Source organism: Athene noctua, chromosome 4 (assembly GCF_965140245.1).
Source record: "Athene noctua chromosome 4, bAthNoc1.hap1.1, whole genome shotgun sequence".
Taxonomy (NCBI): Eukaryota; Metazoa; Chordata; class Aves; order Strigiformes; family Strigidae; genus Athene; species Athene noctua.
Window position 1 is genome coordinate 81,716,953 of NC_134040.1, and position 10,627 is coordinate 81,727,579.

Below are 10,627 nucleotides of genomic sequence, written 5' to 3' on the forward strand. Positions count from 1 at the left end.
TTCTCATGTGCTCTCTAAACACTCAGAGCTGTGTGGGAATAGCATTGTCAAAGTGTAGGAAGATCCCATCACACTGAAGATTACCAGAAATTACAGTAATAAAATCATGCTGAACTGTTTTTCCTTTGAACTTTTTTTGTCTGTAGGAAATACTTTCCTGTATCTTATATTTGCAATATTAGAAAACACTACACCATCTACAAAGCATATGGTGGTGAAGATATTAGCATTTCTATCCAGCACACAAAAGTAATTTTAAAATGGTAATTAAGCCTTTGAAGAATAGCCAATTAGTGTGAAAAAGCACTTTGAACAAATGTGGAGCTCTGTCTAAATTGAATTGATATAACACCATTGAAAATCTCAAATTTTTTAGGCTTTGCTACCTGTGTGAACAGCACTCTTTTTCTAAATATTTTTCTAAATATTTTACACTGTCAGCACCATCTTCACCAATTACTAGGAGTTGTTTTATGGCTACTTCAAGCTACCTGAGGAGTAGGAGGAAACACAAGTAATTGGTTGACTGAAAGTGGCAATCATCAGCTCATGACATATGTCACATGGCAAGTAGGAAGGACTTCTTAATATTAAATACAGTCCAAGTAAGGGAGATTCTTTAAAATGGGCATTTGATAGTTTGTTCCAGTATCCTTAGGTTCTTTCTATATACAACTGTAACAATCTTGTTTCAGTCAAAGAAGCAGACTCCGAAGGTTGTTAAAGCTGAGAAGATAAAATGAACTCTACACATAGCAGGTAGTGTTCCTTAACAGGATAGAAGCATGAGGTAAACATGATTGCTTTATAACTGGGCATATTCTTGCCCTGATCAAGGCTTTTCAAACTAGGTAAGATTGTGACTGTCTTCGTCCTGCAGGTGATTCGTTACTCAAAGGTGTAATGTTGACGTAATCAGTGGGACAATTCACTGAGTTACTGCCCGCCACTCCGAACTAAATGTCCTTTAGTGAACAAAGGACATCAACAGAGCAGCAACATCCTCCTCTAGAAACACACTGATCACATCAGGTACGAAAATTCCTATCAAAGCAAATTCTACAGTATGTATATTTATGATTTCTTCTCTCGTATAATCCATACCATTCTAACAGCACATTAAGGATGTCTTCAAAGTTGTATAGATGGAAAATTAATCAAAATAGGCCAAATTTTCATTCCATTTATAACGTATTGGTAAAACCAGTCCAATTTTCAGGGTTGTATGTTCACACACAGCAGATTTTGAGTTCTCCAGAACAATGAATTTGCTATTATTTTGCAACTCATGTTAGAAGATTAGAAAGTATTTTACACAGGAAAGGTTTCTTCCATTCTTCATTCAGTCAGAATTGGATAGAAGTTCACAATAATCTGTAACACTCTCTGCTTCAATAAAAAATATTGGACATAGATAAAAAACCAATTATTCCATTTTTAGGTAATAGATCACCTGTGAACAAACACAAAAATGACACCTATCAGTTTGCATTGCTGGATTTATACTAATACGAATTACAGCACCACTTCAACTAGCGTAACAAATTTAATACCACTGCTAACAGTATCCAAAACAATGATTACTAGCATAGGTAAGGACTTTCATCAAAAATCTAATGACCCATAATTTTGCCTCTGAACTATAACCACCTAATCAGATGGTAAGTGCTGCTAATAACTGAGCTGTCAGGTGTTATCTTGTTAAAAATAGCATTCCCACTTTAACTGTGATGGTAACACTAAAATATTTAAGAAATCTGCATAAAGGCATTAATATAAATTATTTCTAATTACTGTCAATGCAGTCTGAAACAAAATTTCAAAGACTTCAACTAATTTCTAGCTCTTCTTAGCCTTTCCTGTCAGATATCACACAGTTTATTCTTCTCTGGCATTTCTTTACCCACATGCATAGTGAACCACATTCAAGCACACCTAGTTATAGGGCTGTAATGCTGCTCCTCAGTGTTTTCTGAAGTTGTAGCTCCACTCCACCTACTTATTAATAGTGCCCACTGTTGCATGACTTTCACGACTACAGTCACTCTGGAAAATGGATGTTTCTAAATGGAAATATTTCAAGGTAAGATGCTGCCAGTCATTCAGTTCTGAGACCATCCACTGCATTTCTTCCCATAAGAAGAAACTTCCCAAACTTCCCGTCCAGTTTCTCATATAATTAAACCTTCTGGTTTTGAGTTTTTACCAAAATGAGGCACTTTACCACGGAAATCATGACTACTGCACAGCATGGAAAAAAGGGAGATAGGATAGACATGCATAGTAGTTCAAATGGTTTAAAAATAAAACTAAGATACTGTAGTAACATCTCACAAAAAGAGTTGTATGTGTAGACATTGTACTCCTGCCCTCACACTACTGTTGTCAGAAGGGCCTATGGTTGGGATAATTGATTAATAATTAATTAACTTTTTTCACAGTACTTTGTACATGGCTATGTTTTGGATTTGTGCTGAAAACGGTGATGATAATACAGAGATGCGCTTTTTTTATTGCTCAGCGGTGCTTACACAAAGTCAAGGTCTTTTCTGTTTCTCATCTTGTGCCACCAGCAAGTGGGCTGGGGGTGCACAAGAAGTTGGGGGGGGACACAGCTGGGACAGCCGTCCCCAACTGAGCACAGGGATATTCCATACCATGTGACATCATGCTCAGAATAGAAAGCTGGGGGAGGAAGAAGGAAGGGGGGGACGGGGGACAGCACATTCAGAGTTATGGTGTTTGTCTTCCCAAGTAACTGTTACATGTAATGGAGCCCTGCTGTCCAGGAGATGGCTGAACACCTGCCCGCCTCTGGGAAGTGAGGAATGAATTCCTTGGTTTGCTTTGCTTGTGCGTGTAGCTTTTGTGTTACCTATTAAACTGTTTTTGTCTCAAACCATGAGCTTTCTTACTTTTATCTTTCTGATTCTCTACCCACTGGAGGGGGAGTGAGAGAGCAGCTGTGTGGTGCTTAGTTGCTGGCTGGGTTAAACCACAACACCTACATAAACAGAACAAGGTAAATTTATAGGCAAACTATAGTAACAAACTGCCTTTAACAAAGGCTACTGATCCAGACATAGGGGGCCATCCCCTCCTACTGGGATCTTCTTTAAATTTAGGGTCTCAAAGTAGCAAAATCCCTCCTGACGATGAGAAAGAGTTGCACATGCTCATGATGTTTGTGTACCCATAAGGAGCAGAAATCAAGCTTTTCTCTAAGAACTGGGTGTGTATCCACCATTTGTGTCTTTGAAAATCTCTCCTATTTTCACGTAAACAGGAGGTGAAGGATTTGAAAGTCATAATAACCATAAATAATCACAACAGCCATGGTGGGGAATAAGAAAGGACAAGATATAGCAATAGAGGGAATATTTTTCTTTAGAGGTGATTGCTTGTCAAGTGAGTATATCACATCATTTGTTTTCTGTCCTTTTTTTTTTTTTTTTAATGGGGTCTGCTTTTCCCTTGAGTTTTAATTGTCAAGAGCAAGAAGAGAGGGCTGGATTATAGATTACTTGTAATAATGTTGACAAAGACAACAAGTTTTAATAAGAATGAGAGCAAGTTAGGCATAAGAGGAAGGAGGATGTTCAAGAATATGAAGAAGTGTGAAAAAGCACGGGGGAACAGACACACAAGAGCTAAAGAGACATACATCAGAAACACACAGTTAAAGTGACTGATTATGCAGTAACAAGAATCTTGAACAAGTTAAAAAAAAACCACCGCAACACTGGAATTAGACCCTTGGGAACAGCATACATCCTTCAGTAAGAATTTCACATCTTCAACAGTAAAAAGGACAAAGCAGTGATACGCCTTCCTGATCATAAACACCATAGATTTTCTGCATTCAGTGCTCCGGTGCAATTTAAAGGCATAAATACTATTTTCACCAAAGTTAATGGGAATCTGTAGCATTTAAGACCTTGTTAGAGGCTAGCACTGCCAATCAGGATTAGCCCTTAAAGAATTTCTCTAATATGGTGTGTTTAGCCACTGTAAATACTGCAGTTACTCTCACAAGAAGAGTGGCTGCTATTTCCCCCATTAGCTTTGCTCACATAATCCCAATGGTAAAGCTAGCCAGAACAGGCAATGCCTGAAAGAAAAAGGAAAAAAAAAAAAAAAAAAAAAGTAAAAACTAAACTTCAGATACCAAAAAACCCTATAATATATGCATCAGAATTTCTAAGGCAGGAAATACAGCACATCACAGTTAACACAGTGTGGTGCAGATGAATGATATTCAGGGTTCAGACTCACACAGTAACTCATCTGAGAGAAAAATGATTATTTCCATGCCATAAGTGGCATAAGGCTCCCATACATCACATGCATCATCTAACAATATTCCTGCTTCACATTTGTTCAATTATTCAGAGTCTGACAACCTTACAGGCCACTCTCTGCTGATTTTGCCCTTTCCTCACACTGTCAGGTTGCTGCTTCTGTGTTTTCACACAGCAAGCCAACAATCCTGTGTTTTCTCTCATGTTCTGCTTAATACACAAGCAATATATTTTGAAGCATTCATGTTAGCCAATGGCACTGTAATAACAACCCATTCGGGTCCTTAGCTATAAAACATGTCATACTGTGATCTGAATAATGATCAAACTCAATACCTCTGTGGTAAATTAGACTCTATAAAAATTGTTGTACAAGGTAAAGTGACATCAATGCCTCTTTTTGCTGAAAGTTGAAAAAAACATACTTGCCTATTAATATAAAAATGTAAATATGCAAATAAGACATAGAGGCAAATAACAAACAAGACATATTGTCAAATAACACTAGAATAAAATGAAATCCTCAATGTCTTTCAGTCCACAGTTATATACAGCTGTTATGCCCTTATCCTGTCTGCAAAATGACGAGTGATAAATAACCTAAGAATAAATACACCATAAACACAATTGTCTAAAAAAAAAAGATTACTGTCCCTGAAACATGCAACAGAGTAATTAGTAAACTTGATAGACATTCAGGAGGAGTTGGCTCATCTGAACATCGTTTGTGTGCAGAGCTTATTAAACTGTCATGTAATATTTTATTTTTCGTGCATTGTTTTTCATACCAGTATCCTAGAGGTGAGATACAGGTGAAGTTTTAAATTAAAAGCTTCATTTGAAGGCACCTCAACAAAAGATTAAATAAATACCTTCAGAGCTACTTTCAGAGGGACTAACAAGAAACCTACAATATTATACTTCCATTAGAGATCAGTGGCATGTTCCCATCTATAAAACTGTCTAGTTCTCTATTATTCAATCAATATAATAATGTCTATTCAGAAGACCAAGGGATGCAGATTTAGAGATTTATGACCTTCAGAGACTCTGCCCAACTTCTTTTATTATACAATCCAGAAAAGGAAAGCAATATGCAACAAATTAGAGAGTACACTAACAAATTAGCACAGTGCCAGTCTGTATCTTTTTAGCCTCAATATAAAGTAGCTGAAAAGGGATGATTTCTTTAAGTGTTGTGGCAGAGATGATTTCTTGCTTATAGGGTTGAATATCCATTGTACCTTGAACTATTCCCTTAACTACCGAGTTCTGCTCATAAATCCTGCAGGGTGTCTGAAGAAACAACATAGTACTTCATAAGAGGCCAACCCTGTTCTCTGCCTGTCAAGGAACCCCTCAGTTTTGGAAAGATTTGTGAGAACTAAATCATGTTTGAATTTTTAACATAACGTGGCTAATTATTAATCAATGGCTTGATTGCACCAATGAAATATTTACAGTATATTTTTTTGTTTATAAAGTCTCCCATTTCTGTGCATCTTCCCCAATAAAAAGGAATCAGCAGCATTCACTCTTCAAAGAATAAAGGAGGAAACAGAAAACACTACTCGGTGAAAAGCATCCAAGACCAAAAAAAGAAATTATGAATAGGTAATAGGAAACAAAGAACCGAGCAGAAATCCTAGCAGAATGTTAACATCCCAACAAATTGAGCCTAATGCTCCACTCACAACTTTAACAACTCTTTGATACGTAACAAAAAATATTTTTCATGGAAGTGGGGTGTAAAAGAAGAGATGCATAATGTATGAGACAAAAACAAATTATCTCCATTCCCTAAGGGAATAGCTTTTGTCTCACATGTAGGTCATGCCGGCATTCATATTTTCAGTATTCTTTATAAACCCATTCAAGCATTATAGATTATTATGTCAAACTGGTACACTGGGATTTTTTATTGCAATTAATATCCCTTGTAAGAAGCTTTGTAGAATGAACTCAAATATCACCAAAAGCAATTAAAATCTATCAGAGACGTGAAATGGAAGGTTAGGTTAGCTAAGGAGAAAAGTGGTGCAACATACTTTTCCAGCATATGAGAAGCAGGGCAGAAAATTAACAGGAAATCATAGCAGCAAGGCATGAACTTGGAAGAGTATGAAAACAACAGACAGGATAATAAAAATTGTTCACTGGCAAGAATAAATACATATGAAGCAACCAGAGACAAACCCCAAGCTTCTATTTTAGCAATGCTTATTTTAGGATTATTAATAAAATGAAATGAAAAGGAAGAAAAAGCATAATCAAGATTTCAGTAAGTAGAACTCAAACTTCTGGATGTCCAGTTTGAGACATCACGGAGAAGTATACTTTGATACATATGACACACAGACTGCAACTTTTTTTTAATATAGATCTGCTTGAAACTTTTCACTGGATATTATTTCACAGTCCATTTTAGTCTAAATAACATAAACTGTTATAGAAATCATGTAATAAGCAGAGACACAATTAGTTTGAGTCACACAGCTTCATGCTGGTTTACTTATGTTTTAAATTCTGAAAAAATACTTTACTTGAAATGTATACAGCTACATAATCAGCACAGATTTTTAAACTCCAGCTTCAAATGAGATATGCATGACAGACAGTTTTGGGGGGACTGTTTAAATTGTAGTCAAAGTCATAAATCAACTATCTGGTCACTCCAAAAAAAATGCTGATTTCCCAGTCTTTTTATATCATATTGTACCACAATAATTCTTCTGCTTTTTTCATTGCAAAGTTACCTTCTAGAATTACCATATTTCAGTGACACATGTAGGTCCCAACTTCCGAGAACAAATACTGAGAACCCTTTTTCTAGGCTTAACTTCCATCTTCAAAAGCCACTCCGTTACCTGAATTTAGGGAACTCTCCCTGTAAACCTAGACAGCAATGGAACTTTGGCACAGAATAAGCACATTTCTTCCCCAACAAGGTGCTTCTGAGCATTTTAGTTGCTTAAGCAACTTAGAATTTTCAGCCGAACCTGAAACACTTTGGATTAAGTAGTGCTAGCATGGAGACAACTTGATTGCTCTGTACACTTTAGCAGTATTCAAGAGTCTAAAACCTCGGTGTAGGTTGAGAATTTAGGAGACCTGGATCTAGCATTGTATGTTTACACACAGTGCGCATTCCAGCTGGTAAGTGGGCAGTGTGATCCAAGGAAAAGATTATGCACATATGCGCACCTGCAGCCTTTACTTTGGCATTTCCTAACCTTTCAGATGTGGACTTCATAATCTTGATACAATTCATTTAACGCAGTTGTTTTGTAACCCACATAGAGAAAAAGCTTATTTATTTTTGCTATTTGTATCAATGAAAATTTCTGCTCTATAGTAGGCATGAGATTGAATCTCTGATTAAAAGCGCAAAATTCATCTGACCCTAAATTACCGAGTGCCACAGATAGACTCCACAAAGATAATAAAATGGCAGTGCTTTTTCATCTCAATTCATGAAGACACTTTTGAACAGTAACATTTGCTAATGCCACTTCTGGGTCACTATTACACTCATGAAGACAGATTTCACAACCTTATTTGGCTATCATCAGTGCCCTTTCACCCTCTCTCTAAGTCTCCATTTCAAAAAGTACTTTGATGCCTCTTGCTCATTTCCTTATTTCAGCAGACTGCAATCTATTTCTTCCTATAAGATTACCAATAAGTGAGATATCTTCCACAGAAAATGATGGAATTTGTTTCATAGAAAAGCCATGTACAGCTACTCTCCATAAAGTACTGAAAGTATTCTATACCACATTTAGTGGATTGATGAATTAGCTGTAAATCTCTCATCTCTGTCTCCTTTATCTCCTCTAATATCTGTATACTATGACATTGCTTATTTTAAACTGGTAAAACCCACACTGTCCACCCTTTCTTCATAAATCAACGGGACTTCCTGCAGAAAAAAGTGATATATGTATGAGGAAGGCTGTCACAGACCAGCCTTATAAACAAGCAAATTACAGCAAAGTACAAAAACATACAGCAGGCAATGTCACAAATAATAGAATTGTGAAACAGCTTTCATTTTTAATTTATTCAAGTACAACACTTCCATCTAGTATGTTTGGTTCTGATTGTGTGATAGTACAAACAAAAGGATAGTCATGTGGCTGAAGAATTAAGTCAGGAAATGAAGTTAGTCTTGTCCTCAGCTTTATCAGTTTCTGTGTGCCAAGACTATTTTGCAGTTTCCCATGACTTCAAAGCAAATTAGGTCTGCTCAGAAGCTCTGAAAATTCAAGAATTTATTTAGGCACTTAGATAGGGCTCTAAAACAAATTTCGTGCCCCAAAAACTGCTCTGAAGGTTGCATTCCCATAACTGTTTTACACGGCAATTTATTACATATATTATATGATCTGGGTTTTGATATCATATGCAAATCCTGCATGCAGAATGAATAAATAATATGAAACAGACATCTTTGTTGCAGTGTTCTGGATTGTAAATAAAAAATAAGAACTCTCCTGTAAGTATGGATTAAATCCATATGAAGCAAAGAGCAGTTCATTTTGCTGTCAGTGCCCCAGTTAATGAACTCAGCCTGTTCTGAGCTTCACTTAAAAGTTATATTTCTGCCATTCACTGAAAATGAAATAAACACTCAAACACTGAAGAATCGTACAGCCACTTTTTAAAATTACTCTGCACCGTGTTATCATATGTCAGCCAACTGGATATATTAATCCAAAAATAAAAGCATGAATGAATGTACAAATGGGTACATAGTTTTCTGATAAACCTTTTTTCCTCTAAATCAACATTGGAATTGTCACTGAACTTTAAGATCTGCATCAGATATTCAATCACAGTTCCAACCATGAAATATCTGATAAAGCATCCACTTATGTTTGAAATAATACAAAACCATTGCAGGATTATTTCACAAAAAGCAATTTTTCCAACTATTCCCGTTATATTAAAACGAACTGCATGACCAGCATGTGCACTAATTTACACTTCCGAGTTCAAAAGAATTCCTTTGACACCCACTGATACTCTCATATTTATAATGGTGTAGCTGAGACAAATTTGTCCCTTTGTTTACATGTAGAAAGACAGCCATAGGAGCAAGTGATTAGAAGATGTGACTGTATTTTCCTGAAAAAGGGCCAGCTGTCAGCTTTCTTGCTGCCAGTGTATCAGGGCAAGAATCTGCAGCCAAGGTTTCACAAGCCATGGTGCCAGTGCATTTTTAAACTGATTAACAAACAACACTATATGCAGTATAATTTATTTGGAGAGGGGGAAATGATGGAAGAGCAGTTATATTTCAAAAGCGAGGATTCAGGCATAAAGGGTTGGCATGCCTCCAGTTTGAGTGAGTATTGCAATGAAACTTTCATTTCCATGAAAGTAACAGATTTTTTATTATTTTAAACACTAACAAAGAACAATAAAAGCTTTGGCAAAAATGTTTAAGTAGGAGCATGTATGAGATAAAGCATGTAAAATCCTTTAAACCTCCACCCTTTAAAAATGGTTGCTGCTTCTTGATACCCCAAGAAATCTAGCAAATACAGGATACAAGCACCAGAGATTTATACTGATGGAGCACAGCAGGAAGCACAGTACAGGGAGCCTATATGCCAGACTAGAAGGAACTCTAGCGTAATGTGTAATTTTTAGTTGTATACATGCATTTCAAAACCTGGATCAGGACATCAGCTGTCACTGATTTTATAGGGCTTCACAAAGAACAGTATAGCTTCTCTGGCAAGTCAGTCGTCCACATTAGCTATTCTTCCCTCATGTTAGCATTATAGCTTATTAACACCAGCTACAGTGTAAAGATGCAGCTGAGACAGAAGAAACAGGTGTGACAGAGAAAACCTATTGGTTAAATGCTAAGTCAGGTAATAATGAAGAGCTTAGGATGAGTTTTAATGTTTTGCTATTTGTTAGCTGATTTTTAAGATTATGACATTAGTGCACTAATTTTCTGAATCTGCCTTATTATAGTTTTTGCTAACAAGATCTGCTGTTTAATTTTCTTAAGGTAGGAGATGGTGGAGAAAATGGTATACAAAAATGTGGGAAATGTGACACAATGGCATTTTTCATTCTTAACAACGAACTGTTCTCTTTCTTCTATGGCCTATAAATCCAACACTAATCCTAAATGCTGCAATGTCTCATAAAGTCCATTATACATCCTGAAGGCATTCAAATATTCACAATGTTGTTTAAATAGACATTCAAATAAAATTTGGGTTTTAAAATGCTGCTTCCCTTCTTCCATTTTTCTCCTTTCTGACAGGTAGTATGAGCTGAAAATGATCTAACTAATAAGCATA